This window comes from Varanus komodoensis, unplaced genomic scaffold, assembly GCF_004798865.1.
Source record: "Varanus komodoensis strain SLA01 unplaced genomic scaffold, ASM479886v1 scaffold1, whole genome shotgun sequence".
Taxonomy (NCBI): Eukaryota; Metazoa; Chordata; class Lepidosauria; order Squamata; family Varanidae; genus Varanus; species Varanus komodoensis.
Genome location: NW_025335268.1, coordinates 96,388,821 through 96,406,486, shown reverse-complemented (window position 1 = coordinate 96,406,486; position 17,666 = coordinate 96,388,821).

The following is a 17,666-nucleotide window of genomic DNA, read 5'->3' as shown; positions in this document are numbered from 1 at the left end:
TATTATTAGTAGCACTAGTACTAGTAGTATTTCTTCTAACCAGAGGCAGAAGGAATGAACATACCTCCAGGTAAGGGACATTTTTTGCTGTAAAGCTTATTCTAATCTCGTGTGTGTGTTTTCTTCTTCCAAATTTAGATGCATGTTATTTTTCAAAGTTATGCTTCTAATACTGTGTTTTTTATTCCTCACTTTAAAAAAATATGCTTATGTACACAGCACACATGTGGCTTCAAGGTTAGCGAGCTGCAGAGAAGAGCTAAGAAATAAACTTTTTGTACCGCATTTTGCCTAAACGTTTTAAGCACTGAGTATTGTGTGTACTAATACTGGGAGAGTGGTGCGGTCTTTTGGGGTTTTTTGGGGGGGGGTTTGGTACTATTGAGCTAATCCTATAACACTTTCTGTTTGTGGGTTGCTGTAGCTGTTTTTAAAAAATCAATAGTGACATATTGTTTGATGTATTAGTGTAGGAGTTTGCATCCTAACATGGCGACCTTCTGCTTTTTCTTCTTCTTTAATTACTATAACAAAATACTCGGTAGATGTTAATAGTTCCCACTGCAACCAGTTCCTTTCCAATATTTGCAAAGTGTGAAGCCGGTTGGGCTCCAGCAGGTTGTTGCTATGATGATGATGATGATGATGATGATGAAATTTTCTGTATTTTAGATAAGGTGGTGTGGTCACAGAGCTGGGCATAAGCTGTAGGAAAATATATCATCACTGGTAAAACCTAGAGGACAGCAGAGGGAGAACCAACGAGATCGCACGGTCCCCCTGTAGCTCTAGCGAAATCCTTCTCTGCTATAATTCAAGAGCAAAGGGCCACCAAAGCACGGAAGAGACATAATTCATTTCCCTTAAAAACTCCAGATGATCCTGACAAGAGTTTTTTCCCAGCACCTCTCCCCCCCCCCCTCCCGCCCCCATGGCTGCTCTCGAAAGCTGAAACAGAAACGCTGCGCTTTGGCAGTGGAGGGCTCGGAGACCAGCGCGTTTGAGGGATTTCATGTTTTTCTTAAAGGGTCCCTGAGAGCAGGGGGTCGCTAAGAATCCAGTGGGGTTCGGGAGGGTCAGCTTGGGGGGATGGTCTGGGGGTATGTGGGGGTGTCCCAGAAATAACCATTTTAGTTCACCGATTCTTGCTTTGGGGGGAGCTTAAAATATTAAAGCGTCACGTCCCCAGTCAGGGCCGCTATTACCAGACAGCCCTTCTTGTAACATCGACACCCGCTTATTCAATCGGGAAGGGAACCGTTTCCAAGATGGGAAAACCAGCGTTAAGGAGCGCGGCGGAGGGGTGGGAGGAGGCGACATGCCTCCTTTTCAAGGCCCTTTGTTTATAAACATAGGAGGCTGTAGTCATTTCAATGGAGCCCGTGGCATGAAATAGGATTTTGATCCCTACCGACACCACCTCTAACACCAGGAGCCAAACTCGCTCCCGCATCGGTCAGGTCAAGCGCTGCTGTGACGGAGAGATGCACTGGCCGTGTAAGCACCGGTGAATTCGGAGCGGGACTCTTCGCAGCGGCTGTAGCACCTTTCTGCAAACGCTTACCTGGAACCAGCCACCCCGCCTCCCCTCCTGGTGCTCCCCTCCCCACTTCCCATCCCCCGAAACCCCTCTGTCTCTCCGAGACTGTAGTAAGAGGAAATATACAATCCTCCAAGCCCCCTACCCATTTATTTATTATCTGTCCCTGAAACTTCATGTCTGAAAAGCTAAAATTCAATAAATCTCTCGAACACCTCCTCTCTCAAAGGCGAGCAAAAGCACGCATCCAATATTTTAACGCGGCTCTTAAGAAGAGGTTTTTCTGATCTCCCCGGGTCTGTATTTGACATCGATAGCAAATATTTAACTGCCGTTATAAAACATGGTATCGTCCCCGGAGGAACAAAGAAACTGACCCCCCGCCCCCCCCCCACACACACACAACGACTGAAAAAAGACACAATTGCAATGTAATCCAAACGTTCCTATGCAGACAGCACTTAACGCGGATTAATTGCTCTTCCGCACGATTTGATCCCGCCGTCGAATTTTCAATCAGCTTGGATAAAAAGTGATGAAATGAGAAAAGTTCCCATAGTGACCGATTACGGATGAGGCGTGTGTGGAGGGGGGATGGCTGAAGGCATAAAACAGATATTATGCCGTGATTATTCTGTGTTAAGTAATGTGGCACAAAGGGTTAAATCCGTGGTGCAAAGAGCGGATCGTTATTCGCCATGCCCCCATGGGGGGAGGATATGGGGACTCCATTCTTTTATCCTCCCCCTCCCCTAAAACAACCTGGGCGATCCGGCCTTTCATGCCATAGGGCCAGCCGCGGCAGACAGGGAACAGACTCGCCTCCCTCCTCCGCGCTCCTCTCCCTCCTCCCCCGCCCGTGTCTCCCATTCAGAGGTGCTGTTTGTTTGTCTTCTGCTGACTGCCAGACAACAAACCACAGTGAAAGTCAAAGGGTTTCTCTCCTTAAAGCGCCCTCGCCCACCTTTTTTATTGCCCTCTGGGAGTCTCTTTATGCAGTGACCTATTTTTAAAGGCCTATATTGGGTTATTCATCATATCAAATACTGCGAGGAGATTAGGGGAAGGGAGGGATCACACCGAATCTAGACAACGCGGGTCCTCGGCTGGCTTCGCCGCGAGGGCTTCCTTCCTTCCTTCCTTCCTTCCTTCCTTCCTTCCTTCCTTCCTTCCTCGCGACTTGCTGCCTTGGTAAATGCTCGGGACGCTCGCCCGCCCGCTCGCACGGCCCGCGCCCGCCACCGTCCGCTGCAGTCGCGCCTGGATTCCTCCAGGGCGAGCGGGCGGGCGACGTTCACGCTCTTCCGCAACGGGCGCGTCACTGCGCGCAGATCGGCCGCGACCAGACGGGCCGCCGCGCTGGGAGCGGAGGGCTCTCGCACGCGTGGCCCAGCTCAACGCCGAGGAAGGAGTGGCGCGCGTCCGGTCCAAGCGGACCCCAGAAAGATCGGCTCCGGCTTGTGCGTGTGGCCTGGAGCACTTCTGGTTGCGTTCTGCATGCGCTGTGAATCTCCTGCTACAGCGAAGTGGGCCTTACCCTCCGCAATCCGGGTGGGCAGTTGTCGAGGGGAGCCACGTCTCTGTCTGTACCATAGATGACAGGAACGCACATAATCGCATCTGCCCTGCGGTCAGCTTGGGAGAGGTTACACAAGAAACCTTCCCAATTTAGCCCTCAAGGGATCTGAAAGAATTTGAGTCCACTTAACGTGCACTTAGGGTCAGGACGCCCTATTTGCTTTGCACGCCCTTTAAAATAAATAGACCAACTTTCTGCACGTGCCCCAGGGACCCGTGGATAAAATAAAGCAACCCCCTTTTAAAATAATAAGAGTAATAACCAGAAAAAAAAACATACATTCCACCCACATCACCCTAAAATATTACAGGTATTTAGAATATTGCTACACTTTCGTTCTCGCGAGACATCTTACAAGCACGCGCGCGCTCATGCGCACAAGACGAAATACCCTTGGAATAATATTTAAAGGATCAGTCCTATGAATTAAAGTGGTTGCACGCTCCGCTCCTCTCTGTGCCTCTCCCGACTGTCTCGCCTTGTTATTTGTGCAAGCACGAATATAGACCGCCTCACTCGATCAACCTACCAGCCAAGCGAGGCACCGAGCATTTTTTATTTATTAATATATGACCCTTGGATTGTTTGGGCCATATTTTGTTCTGTCCCTCACGTACTTGTTTCCCCATAGTTACGTGTGTTATATGTGAATAAGGGCTCGAAGAAACGCATCCGGAAAGACCGGAGGAAATGTGGAGATCCTAATGGGGCATCACCTAGCGCCGAGAGTAGGATATTGGCAATATTGAAAGTTCTGGGGAGAGAAGAACGTGCCCGGGCCATTTGCATCATTGATTTTAACTCTTGAAAGTCTGAATGCCGTGCGCGCGCGCGCGCCCTGGTGAGCGTTTAAATCAAGATCTTGCCAAGATGAAGATCGCCTGCGTTCTTATGGGTGTCTCTTTTGCTGAGCGGGAAAGGAACTAGAGATGGGATAGATGGATGCATGGATGATAGAGGGAGGGATGGAGGGATGGATGGGCTACGGGAGGCCGTTGCAAGTGCTGCTTGCCTTACGTATTTGTTGTCGTTTGCAATTGTCCAGAGCCTTTGCAGACACAATGTCCACCAGAGTACTTTTAATCCAAGTTCATTGATCCGGAGCAAACGTCAGTGAAGGATTTCCCCCACTCGCGCACACGCTCCCATAAATGCTGCTTGCAATTGGAAGTGTTGGAAGGATTGCGTGGGGTTGACAATTCAAAGTGAAATGTCTCTCCATACGACATGAATTGGGTCGGCAGTCTCCATTTAAAATACCAGCATCTGCTAGAAATTATGGCATAGTCGCAACTTTGCTGGTTTCATCATATGGAGTAAACAAAGAAGAAACGGGAATAGCTCAATTTTAAAGTGTTGGGTATCAGAGGTAAGGTAGTTTGCTCTGGAGTAACCATGAGAGTGAAAAGGGAAGTCTCCATTTTGATTTAATATTAATGAAACTTTTAAGTAACTGTGTGGGGACTTGGATGGGAATTATTGTTTATCTCAGAACTACTGAGTCTAAATCTGCATCGTTAAAAATCTTGGAAATCAATAGGTAGGTGTAAAACCATATCTACCTGAAGTCAGTGGTTAAATATATTTGGATTCTAAGGGTCAGGGTTTTAGGAAGTGGCTTTTGGACACAATCTCAAGCAATACTATGCAGACGTATTTGAGAGCAAACACTATATACTCTATGGGATTGGACAATACAACTAGGATTCCAAGGACAATTTTTGGAGATAAGTTCAGCAAGAATCAATAGCATTTCAATACAAACACACTGGAATTAGGAACAATCCTTTCTCTTTTCCATCCTATTGAATCCCACAGTGAAACTTCAGTTGGTAATGGAACACACACTGCAATCGTATGCATAGCAAGGCACATCAGCAGGGATCAGAAGAGCAGAATGGAAAGGTGAGAAAGAAGATGTATTCTAAGATCAGAATAACAGCATATTTGGAACTGGTATGCCTCATCTGCAAGAATTTGATCCCAAGAAACTTAAGCAACATCACTTCATATTGTGCAATAATGCCTTTGGAATATGCTTACTTAGAGGAGTATGTAAAGACGATAGAAATCTGTGGGATTTCATTAGGTTGATTAAAAATGGGATTTTTATGTCTTTCCTGCTACTCAAGAGCATGAAAATGCATTTGTTTCCAAGTTTATGAATATGCTCTGGATCCTAGACCTTTGGAATTAATGGACTATGCAGTTAGAGTTTCAGTTCCTTTCACTGTAAATCAGAAGCTGTCTTGCTGCTTGCTGGCTGGTGAGGGAAATATTTGATGTCTTCAATTATTCACCTCATGGAATACTAGAATTCTGATCAAGGGTGGGTCACCTGAAGACCACCAGAATTTTGGCTTACAACTCCCAGCAGCTCTTGCCAGCATAACTAATGGGGAAGCCTGATAGAAACTGTATGCCAAAACAACTTAAAGGTCACAGGTTTTATCCAATGTCTTAAATCCTGGGTTATAATGACCTGTGATTCTTTCAGCTTGAACATCTTGCAGGAATGATCTTGATGCATCTTCTCCTCATTGCTGCAATAAGTTGATTTCCCAAACTACCCCCCCCCCCCCGCCGCAGATGTGCTGGAATATAACTCCTATCATCCTTGGACAGTGTAGCAACTGGGCATGTGGATAGGGAATGACAGAGGTTGCATTCCAGTACATTTGGAGAGTACGGGGGCTGCCTTCAGTTTTGCAGGAGGTAGGGAAGCTGGAATGGTCTTGGAGGCTAATTTTCTTAAGTGAACAACAGATCAAGGTCACAACCACATGGAATTAGATGGGAGGACTGTTGCACTTCTGTGCTGCTAAAGTTCTGAGGCAGATGGGTTCTCTGTGGGAATAATTCATCCCACCCCAGGAAGAGTTTGATCTGTGTACACCTTTCAAGATTGAACAGCTCTTTATGATGCCAAAGAAGTCAGATATATGCAGTTCCCAAGGAAGCAGGGCCAGGCAAGTCAAAGCAGAGAGGAGAAAGTAAGGCAGAAAGTCTGTGTGGGAAGGAGGGACAAAGGAAATTCATAGTCCTGGCAAAAAGTAGCAGGGTTACAAAGGCAATCCAGGGTCTGCAGTCTGTAAGACCAGAGCAGGCCATGATGTCTGTACATTGTATTCCCATGGGGGAGGGGGGGTTTCCCAGTCCCCAGAATCTGCTGGAAGCAAGGGCTGTAACTGGCAAGGCACTTACTCTGGAATGATCCCTCTGACTTCAGTGGGACTCTCCTGACTTTGATTGCCAAGAAATTGAATCTAATGAATACATAAGAAGCATGAAAGGCAATAATCTTAAAGCCGCAATACTAAGCACTTCTCCTGTGATGTAACCCCGCCACCCTCACACCACTTACTTGCTTTTCAGTTGATGAGTTAGGCTGCAAAACCCTCCCTTAAACAACGCAGCCAAAACCCGTTTTGATTTTCATATGCCCATTCTAACTCAGAGCCAAATTCCCTTTGAACAGACTTTCAAAAGTCTTAATTGACATCTAGCAGAAGAGGAGTAAGTCTCTGAGTTCATTGATACTGGCTGGGACAGGAGACAGCAGGGCCCTTGGGGCTCTCTAGAGAATTTCCAGTAAGCCCCGAGACAAACAGCCCTACCCGATTGTTTAAAGCACTTGGATCCAAAGTTTCTTTTCCTCCGTTGACTTCAGTGGGACAGTCCTTTCAAGATTCTTTGCAGGTTTACCCTCAGGCAGCTAAGTGCAGGATTGCGGGTATTGTAGCTGCACAGTGGATCAGATCTGAGAGCAGTAAGTCAGTTCTATCTACACAGCAGAAGCACAGTCCTGTTTTTTCTGTGTCTTTTCAAGAAGGGCACATCCTTTCCCCTGAGCTAAAAGTAACAAGAATTTGGCCTCAAAGAAGTCTGGCTATTTCCCTTCCCAAAAGTCTTTCTCTTGAAGTGTCATTTTGCCCCAGATTAACCGTGCAGGGAGCTGGGAAGGGGGAGAGCGCTCATTCATTTGGAAAGGGGTGTGAGGCATGACCTTGATTTCCTCGCCCACAATACCAGGCCATGCTAGATGCAGGGGAACGGACAGGAGCAGAGAGAAAGGCTCCGGTTATTATTGCAGGCAGCCTGGACCTTGCAGCCAGTCCTGTTGTATTTCAGGCTTGATAAACGGACATTTCATCTTGGCTGACCTCTGCTAACTTTTGTCCAGGGGAGTGCCACCTGTCACAGAAATATAATTAAAGTCGAAGGCATAAATCATTCAAGTGTTGATCACCAAAGTGACTGCATACAAGTGACACCTCCTTTCGTAGCCAAGCTGATCCCTGCCTGGGTCTCAGTTACTTAGGTCTGCCTAGTTGAGCCACCCAAACATGCTTTGACTTCTCCTGTCAGGACATCGGAGATAAACACGGACATCAGCCTCAGGGCTGACAGCAAGTAACCCTCCGTAACACACCAGAGCACCAAGATGAAACTGGGAAGGGAGAAGTAGGCAGGCAGGCAGGCAGGCGGACAGACAGACAGACAGGCGGACAGAAACACACTCAGAGAGATCCCTTCCTTGCTTGTGCCCATCTGCCACAGAGGGCAGCCAGCTCCAGAAGCCCTAAAGCTAAGCAGCCATGGGGCAAATCTTGTGGAGAAGAATGCAAAGCTACTGAGGAAGTACAGTTGGGGAGAAAGAAAGAGCACCATGAGGCGATTTACCAGAATTTTATTTAGTGTGTAATGGAAGAAAAGAAGAAGGAAAGAAAAAAGAGGAAAGAAGAAAGCAAAGCAGAGGAAAGCAAAGCAAAAAGCAAAGCAAAGCTTACCTTCAGGAAGGCTTCCTGTCGTGGTTTTATTATTTTTTAACATGTATTTTTCTTCTAAATGTTTTATCTTTTATTGTTTACCTAAAACCTCCATTCTGCAATATGGAGTTATACATAAAGCTTGTATTTTTTTAAAAAATAGGTTGGACTGGAACTTTATATTCCAGTTCAACATCATACCACAGTTATAGGATGGGGGGTCTGTTCTGAGAAAGAGCTTAATATTGCTTATATTGCAGCTCAGAGGTGGAGATCAGGCTGATTTGGATGCTCATTCAAAAATCTCCCTTGCTTCTCAGGTTGCAGCAAAAGTCAGTCTACAAAACTCTCCCACATCAGACTGCTACTCAGATCAAATAAAAACTCTGAGTAGATCAGAAATCATGCTTGCTGTTTTCACTTCTAAATGTTGAAAAATGCATTAAACGAATTGTACACAGGAACAGAATTTCCTCTCTTGTATGCTAATGTCTGTTCCACTCCCCCCCCCCACCCCCAGGCTCAAGTAAGGCCAACATGTAGGAGGTTGCAACAATTTAGTTGCAGTTGCTTATTCAAGGCCTAATTTTCAGTATCAACACTCAGCTTGAAGTATGTGATTTCGTCACTTGCTAGTCTGAATTGTAGAATTAGAAAAAAATCTAGATAATCTCCCATTATTTAACTTCCAAGTTCATCAGGTGATCAGCCATTCCACAACCTGGTACCCTCCAGCTGGTTTGGACTGCAGCTCTCAGTATCCTTAATCATTGGCCATGCAGGCTGGGGGTACCGACAAACACACACGCCCTGGAGGGCACCAGACTGGGAAGGCTGAACTGTTCTGTTCTACTGTTCCCTTCCAATGCTCCCAATGTCAAGTTTGCGCTCTGCTAATGAAATGAGCTGCGGTTTTCAAAACCTTAATGCCACAATAGATGTTGCATGTTAAGGCCCCACAGAGTTCTTTTTAAAACTGGCTTCTTCTAAAGGCTCATTTTCAGATATAAACTCCCAAAGAAGCTCCTTTTGACAAACAGCACAGTACTGTGCATGTTTATTCACTCAGGCTTACTCTCAAGTAATTATGCATAGGATTACAGCATTGTCATCATACAGTGAAGTACGCCAATAATTTGACCCCCTCTGAGGTCAATGAAAATGTAACATTATTATTTTATTCTGCAGTTTTGCATAAAGTGCATCCAAGGTGGTTTACAATGATGCAGTTAAAATACCCTAATACCAATTAACTCAATGAAATTAGAATGTATGCATTTGTTTAACCCCCAAATATCAAAGGGACAAAACCTAGCCAGCAAATTTGAGTTCGCTGTGAACTGATTTAGGAGGGGGGAAGTGTTGTGATGATAGTCTGTGAATGTTTACTCAGAAGTATGTTCCAGAGTGTTCAGTGGGGTTTATTCCCTGGTAAAGCTGCATCCTATACCCTCTTGCCTACTTTAGAGTAGACATGTGCAGGACTGTGAAGCCAGTTAGCCTAGATGCCAGTGCATGCAAGACTGTAACCCTGGGCCAAACAGGTACATTGTTCTCCTGCACTTTAGTCCTGCGTGAGTATTGGCCAGAATCCTTCCCTCTGAAAGAATCACCCCACATTCCCAAAGTAATGTTTTCTTATCTTTTAATTATTTAGGAAATAATTTGAAAACATAAATCTCCATGATGCAGTCAATGGACCAGTTTTCACCTGATTGACTTTTATTTTCTTTTATTTTTAAGGGAAGATTAAAAACTGTGGATGTATCTTTGTTTTGTTTTTCAAACTATTTGCTCTTGATCACAGTAGCCAAAGAAACTAAAACTTGTTGCAGATTAATAATTTGCAATGAATGCTTTACATAAATAACACTCTCACAGTAGTACAGATGGAAAAGGGTACAATCCAATGGGAAATTTTCCTACTCAGCCTGAATGAGAGCTAGATTCTTCATTGCAATGGGTTTGGCCGGGGAATCTACCAGCGGAATCTATCCAAGGCATTCTTCCTATGGGGTAGAGCCAACATAGAACAGAAACTTCGAAGGCATTACTATTACTACTACTACTACTACTGTTATTATTATTTTAAAGTCACCAGCGTCTTTTCCAGAAAAGCATTCTGTATGGCATGGCAGAAAAGAAGAGGCGGTTAACAGAAGGTACAGAAGGATCTGTTCAAACGACCAGCATTCGGTTTCAGCTGGGTAGAAAGCAGTATTCGACCCACACTGGCTCCCCTTTTCTCTTGGCCGCGGTGTTTTACTTTTCAAGAAAGTTGCGCAGAGACATCTTCGTCAATGTCAGTAAGACAACGGTCCTCTAAAATACTAAAGGAAGCCAACCATTTCCGTGCAAGCTCGCATCTCACTATTGAGATGAACACTATTTGGACTAAATCCTGTAATTCGCCTCATTCCTATAAGTAGAATCTATACTATATATATATATATATATATATATATATATATATATATATATAGAGAGAGAGAGAGAGAGAGAGAGAGAGAGAGAGAACAGCCAAGGACGATTAACGCCTGGTCACAATAGAGAGCAAAAGGCGAAATACTCGTCCACGTGTTTTCTGTAATAGCGCTTATGTTCGCACGTTGTAGGAAGTAAACTGAAATACTTTTCTATGTTCCTCAGATGTTTTGAAGTACTCCTGACAGCCGGAGTCAGGCTTTAGTTTAAGAGTACACTCCAGAGCGAAATAGACCCGCCATCGTAGCCTCGCTTACTCGGGAGCAAGTCCTACTGACATCGACACTCCCTTAAGCACTTAGAAATCCAGCGATTCCAAAGGGATCGCTGCAACACATTTGGCCTCCATTGTTTGTGCCCAAGAACTTGTGAGGGGCAGTTTTGAAGCTACCTGGTAGAAAATAAAGCCCCGCTTACCTTCCTGAGATTTACCTCTGTTTAACTGCACTGAGGAGTTGCTGAGGATCATGCAAAGTCTGGGGTTGTGGTGAGGGGGGGGGTGATCTTTGCCTAAATAGTTTAAGGGGACATGGAGGCAGCCACAACACGAGCGGCAGTCCAGCACAAAGTCGAAACGAACTCTTACTATCCTTCTCTTTTAGTGCCTCTCTTCAAATTGGGAAGGCTGGGGCAGAGAACAAACGCGCCCTGGGGATGCTGAGCCCCGGAGATCTGCGAGTTTTCGGACTCCGACTATGTCCAGACAGTAACGAAGGAAAACCTTCACTTCCCAGCTTCGGCACACCGGGGGTGTAGCTCTGCCTTTTCCAGTCTTTCCACATCGTCATTTTCAGGGGAGGGGGTGTCTTGTTATACACGAGACTGCGGCGCACCTTTGACACTTCTTCCACCTTCTTGGAAGTGAGTCCGGCCGCCATCGGCGGGGCGTGGGCGTCCCCCCCACTTGGAAGGGGGATACATAGGTCCGCCGCGGGTCCACCAGCCATTGCAAAGAGCACAGCAGAAAGAGCAGAGCAGCCCGCCAGCGGATCACGGACGAGTCTTTGCCACTGCGCCTCTGCCAGACGGGACTAAGCTGGTCCCGGGTCGGGGGCGTGGACCCGGGAGGTTTCTTAACTCACCTTCGTTTAGAAGAGCTGGAGTGCACGCTCTTGCTTTGCAAAGGGAAGCCTGTCTCTGGGCCATGGAGCTTGATGAGGAGGAGCCCACGCAAGCTAAAGAGAAAGCAACCCCTCTCCGATCTAAGGCCGACCCCTTTTTGCAGTCGGGGTAGCCGGGCACAAGCCTCAGGGCAAGTTTAAGCGCCCACCTCAGCTGCTGGTCTTAGGGGTGGGTGGGAGGCGCGCTGCGGAGAAGGTCACTTTAAGCGAACCAAGCAGTGCCAAGGGAAGAGAGGCGCTACAGAGGAGCGAGTCCCCGGACTTCCACGGGATCGGACAGGTGATTCGCTTTCCCTTCTTCTTTCAGATTGGCACCAGCCCGTTTTTCCTTTCCTGTTCAGCAGGGCTGCTTTTTATGTCCCGGGACAGCGCGTGGTGGGGGATGCAGAGGAAAGGAAAACGAACCGCCGAATCAAAGGCACCGATTCGTTTGGCTTTTCAGAGACCAGTTTTAGGAGGACGTGTCCATCTCACTGGGCAGGATGTGAGCCGGGAAACGCTGGGCCAGGAGTGCGTCGTTTCCCGGAAGCGGTCTTCGCGCCCGCCCATGGAATTCGAATTCCGCGTGCCCCGTCGGGTGGGATCCGGATTGGCAGCTCTTCTCGTTGCTACCAATCCAGTGTGAGGGACTGGATCCCTCATCCAGTCAAGTATTTTCAGGGGAGACCAGTTTTTGGTGTGGTTTTGATCCTAGACAATCCCGAGAGGCCCCTTGTGTGTGTGGATTTTTTTTGCCAAAGAAAGCACAGAGGGCGAGAAAGTTACCCAGGAGAGAAGGAACCTTCCCCAAACTTGCGAGGCAGAGGATTCTTCGAAAGACCTTTTTAAAACATTTTGACTTTCTCTCAAATAAATAGGACACGCACACGCAAGGCGCTCTACACCTTTCCAATGCTCACCAGAGCTCTCTCCTCCTTTAATCCCCGAAATAGTATTCTTGCCCTTTTTTTCTTTCCTTGAGCAAGTTTTTTTTCCAAGAAAAAGGGAATGTCTCACTCTTTCTATTTTATTCTATTTGTCGGGTCTGATAAATTTTCGGGTTGACTAAGACCTTAAAACTCGTTCTTTTTGAAAATGAACTTTATGCAGTTTCAGCTTCTCCTTAAAAATAACAACATTCATATTCTGTAACATGCTAGTATTGTTGTCCTGAATACCATGCAGCTTAGTCCTGTGATTGTTTACTCAAAAGAAGTAAGCCCGACCGGTGTAGTAGTAGAACTTACTCCAAAGTGAATCCTGAGAGTAAGAGCCTATGAAGGCAGTGTAACACACTTTGTCTTGCTAGAAATGGGTTATAAAAGGTGAAGCAATGTCAAAGAAATGCGTACAGATCACCTGTTTGTTAAAATGTACTCTAGCCTTGTCCCTAAATTTACACTCTGAATCAAGCACACAATACACTTGGGAAAATTACTTTTGGGATCAATGCTGGGCAGGGTATGGGGGAAATTATAGGGCCTTTAAGGTTGGAAGTGGCAGTTCAAGTAGTTGAAAGCTAAGCCTATGCAGTTCACTTCTGTGTTTGCAAGTGATGAAAAGAGCTGTAATCCATGAAGGCTGATGCCACAATACATTTTGTTAGACTGTACGAGGAGCTGAGATGCTTGTTTAGCATATTCCCTATCTCTAAAAAGCAGCACTAGGCTCACAAGGATTCCTGTGTGTTAGCCAAAAGTAATCCATGCAGTCCTTAAGTCTGCGATATTGTCCCCTGTATTGGGAATCCAGGGTAGAAGGAATGTCTGAAGCCTTTGGAGAGTGGCTGCCACAGGCCACCTGAGGCACAATCCCATGTATATTTAAACAGAAAAAAGTCCTATAAATCCCAACATTCCCCAACCAGCAATGCTATAGAAAGCAGGGAAGACACAGTATTGGATGCAACTCAGGCCAGTCCTGGCAGAGAAATGTATGTATGTGTCTAAACACTGCGTGTCTAAACGCTACATTACTTTTACAGTTATTATTATTATTATTATTATTATTATTATTATTATTAGATAACACAATAACTAAGGTTCTCTGGGCAGTTTACAAAGATGAAAATCTTAAAAAGAAACAAAGAAAATCATGTACGTACAACCAGAGAAGTCTACAAGCAGAGAGAAGCACTGAAAACAATTTAAAACAGCAAGAAAAACCTTGGACCTAATTAAAAACTCCTCATATGCTTTCAAATATCCAAGAGAAGGAGGAGGTCTTAACTTGGCACTGAAAAGATAATAGTCTGGTGGGCTTCTTCAGGGGGACCAACAACACCACTGCCCTCTTCTTCATTGTCTTCCTCTGAGCATCCCTCAGAGAAGGCAACTGGAGGAGGGTTTTGGATGATGAACATAGGATACAGGCATGTTTTTTGCTGGGAAAGATGCTGTCAGGTATTCCTGTCCCAAGCCATGAATGCTTGGATCACACCCCTAGCTAGTGAGCAAGTGGCAAATGCAAATTATGAATATGGCCATCCTGATTCATAGCTCAGGATGTCTTAAAATTCCATGAAGGAATGGGAATAACAAGGGAACACAAGGGGTTTGGATGCAACCCAGGTCATATTTAATAACATTTTCAATAAAGCTCTACAGAAGAAGGGGAATTACAGTGTGGCAGACTAGGAGTTTCTCAACACAGCACACCAGCTACCTGGAATACATTACAGCAACCCCAGTCCTGCTTTAAGAAAGTGCCTGCCCTCTCTTAAAGCCATATGCTTTTTAGTAAGGAGGTGAGGTCATATAGCCCTAAATGGCAACTGACGAATCACCTTAGAGGTAATTCAGGATCCTCATTACCTCCCCAAACTACCTACTAGATCTTGTACATCCCTGCAAAATGTGACCAGTGAAATTGCAAATTAAAACTACTTTGCCAGTCCTGGACCTGACAGCTAGTCTAAAGGAGGCAATAAAGCCCACTAACTGAAGACAATTTGTTGGTGGATCAATACATAATTCTAACCTCCCAATCCAGGAGCAGCTGTTTAATCCCACATTGAATACAAAGATGGAGGGAGCTACCAAAGGAAAGGAAAGGAAAGGAAAGGAAAGGAAAGGAAAGGAAAGGAAAGGCCTTTAAGGGTAACCCTTGTTTCACCTGCATCCCAGGTTCATAGCTTGGTTATGAAAATGTCTTACCCCAAAATGTAATTTGCTATTGAAGATGCTACACTGACAATTTATAGCATCCTGCTCCAAACCTCACATCCTCAGTTGCATTGGACCACAACTTCCATTACCCCCAGCGAGCACATGAGAGTTATGGTATAATATATTTGGATAGGACAAGGTTGAAGGATGATTTCTATCATGAAATATTTCTCAAATCCCACCATCAGTATTTACTAATACATTTTTCCTCTGGATTGCATCTGTAACATAATTCCAAATCCATGACAACTTTTGGTCCTTCAGTTGCTTTGGACCTGGTTTTACTAAGGAGTTTGAAAAACTCCATGTCTGTCACTGAATTGAAAGTATGAAAGGACTAAAAGTGCCATCTCATAACCCAACTTCCTCTGGATGAACAGGCTGGATGATATGAATCATAATCTAACACTTCTGGAAAAAAAAATTGGGTTGGGAAGGCTACACTTAGGGTGCAACTTAAGTTTAGACAGAAAAAAGCCTACAACTCCCAGCATGCTCTTGCTCCCTTTCTGCCTTAATTTGCATAGATGTGTCCCCCAAAAGGCTTGCATCTTCAGGTGCAAGTTCTTCAGGTGCAAGCTCCATTGATATGATAATAATTAGGAATGGTGACTTAAGACTCAATACTGCTTGTGTTTGGACAGAAAAAAAAGTTCTATAATTCCAAGCATATCTCAGCATGCATGGGGAGGATTGTGCCCATAATTAATTGGTGCAATCAAGCCATTAAAGAGAGACCATATTTTGATTCTTCCACTCAAAGCAGTGTGAAGTTAGTGGTTATGGCATTGGTATAAGCACTTGGACCTACTATGTCTCCTCATTCAAGTGTAGGGGAGGGTGTAATGTTTTCAGCTGTAAAAGTTGTGTCCACTTGCTATTTAGATGAATGGTTGTTATTGCTATTCAAAGTAATAATAAGAATGTTAACCTCAAAAGACTTTGAAAAACCCTTTGCATGACACATTGCAGGGCTTGGCCATCAGTGGGAGGGGGTGGAGACCACTCCCAAGGATTTTTCAGTCTAAATGGATGCCATCTATCCGGTATTCCAAAATCCTGGGATTCTGATTAGAAATGTTTATTTATTTATCTATTTTATTTAAAACATTTCTATGCCGCCCCCATCGCAACAAAGCCTCGGGGCGGCTCACAACAAAAACTAAAATGTTCATTCTTTCAATAGCAGGAGAAAAGCTAGACCCTAAAAGCTTAAAAAGAAGGGGGCATGAACTGTCCTAAAATAATATTTATTTGCAATGAAATGTTTTGTGGTGGATTAAACATTCCATCATGTTTAGTGTGAAAAAGTGTGGGCAGAAGCCAGACAAGTGTTGAATACCTTTAAGCACGTTCAGTGAGACCAGTGAAAGCTACATGATTTTGGAAGAGTCATGCTTAAACGGTCCACAAAGTCTTTAAAAGCTTCTTTTGAGAGAGAGAGAGAGAGAGAGAGAGAGAGAGAGAGAGAGAGAGAGAGAGCGCGCGCGCGCGCGCTTGCATTGTTTAGAGAGCTTTCTCAATCTCTATCATGTCCCATTGAAAAGACTGCTGCAAAACTTCAGTCTTAGAAAATGTAAATGCTTGATTCCTGCCAGTAACACTATATTATAATCCCAAGGCCAGGAATGGTGCGTACACACACACACCCGTGTACATGTGTGCGTGTATTCACTCTTAAAGCTAAAGCACTCTTACACCCTCCTATATTTGATTTAGAAGAGAGCACAATTGGTAAAGATTTGTTCAGTTTGCCATCAGTTGAGCAGATCTGCAAGGAAAAGTTTCCCATCTGTTGCACCTCAGCTGCATTAATTTGTAATAAGGTTCTCACAAATCAAGAACTTGTCAGTCTTTCAAACAACAGCTGCAATGTAAGCAAATGATATCAGAGAATGTTTTGAGTTTTGCTTTCAGGTTTTGAGGTTCAACGTGCAAATCACATTTACAGCCTACCCTGTTCATTTTCACTTGAAAGTGTCTCAGTGAGTATATACTTACTTCAGAGGGTATCGCAGCTACACTTGAGGTTGCAGCTGGACGTGGTTAATTTAACAACCCCAGCAGAATCAAAACCTCCAACCACATATATTTAATATAAATCGTTGGAGTCCTATTCTGAAAATCCACACCCTCCCCAGGCATTGTCAATCATTGTCAACCAGGCATTGTCAATCATTGTCAATAAATCATTCATAAAACTTTACTCACACAGGATGGCATCCAGGCATAGTCATACTTAAGAGAGACTCACCAAAATCAGTGGGACTCAGATAACTAATTTGAATCCCATGATCTCTTCTAAGTATGACTAAGTTCGGATTTAACTTGTACTAATTGGGCCAGTGTGGGTTATTCATTTATCTTAAAAATGAACATTAGACCAAAAGGTATGACACTATACTACAGAAGAAGAATATCCTCAAGCTCCGCTAGAAGTCATCATTTGGAAAGCACCAGTTATCTGCTGTTAAGTCTGCCAAAAGTGTGGAAGCCATTCCTTGGTCAGTGGGGCACTCGCACACTTATGGAGTTGGAGGGGAGAGGACTGTGAGCGAGCTATGGTGCTGTTAGCTAATTTTAGAATCTGGACTAAAAGGGAGTGTTACAGCTCCTAGCCCATCCTTAGACAGTAAAGAGTGTATCCCTTCACTTTGAAAATGTGGTAAGCCAAACCAGCTGCATTTGGGGCCTCCCCTGCTCATTTTGCTGAGTGAGGCCTAGGCCTGTGCTGAAAAGTCCTGCCCTGATGGCATCACAGAGAGAGGCAAGCGGATGGCCGGGGGAGATTTCAGTTTTCATGTTTCTTCCAAGCTGGATAATTTCTTGATCTGGGAAGATTAGAGGCTGCTTGTTGACTCACAGCCAGCACCTTTTTTCTTTTTTTTAAATCAATAGGTCCCACCATCCAACCAGCAAAAGCTCAGACTCCTATCAACTCAAGATTTTGGTCATTTTAGTTTCTAATACATTTTGTATATGTGTATGTGGGATGGTGGCATCTTCAATTAGATCACCAAACCAAGA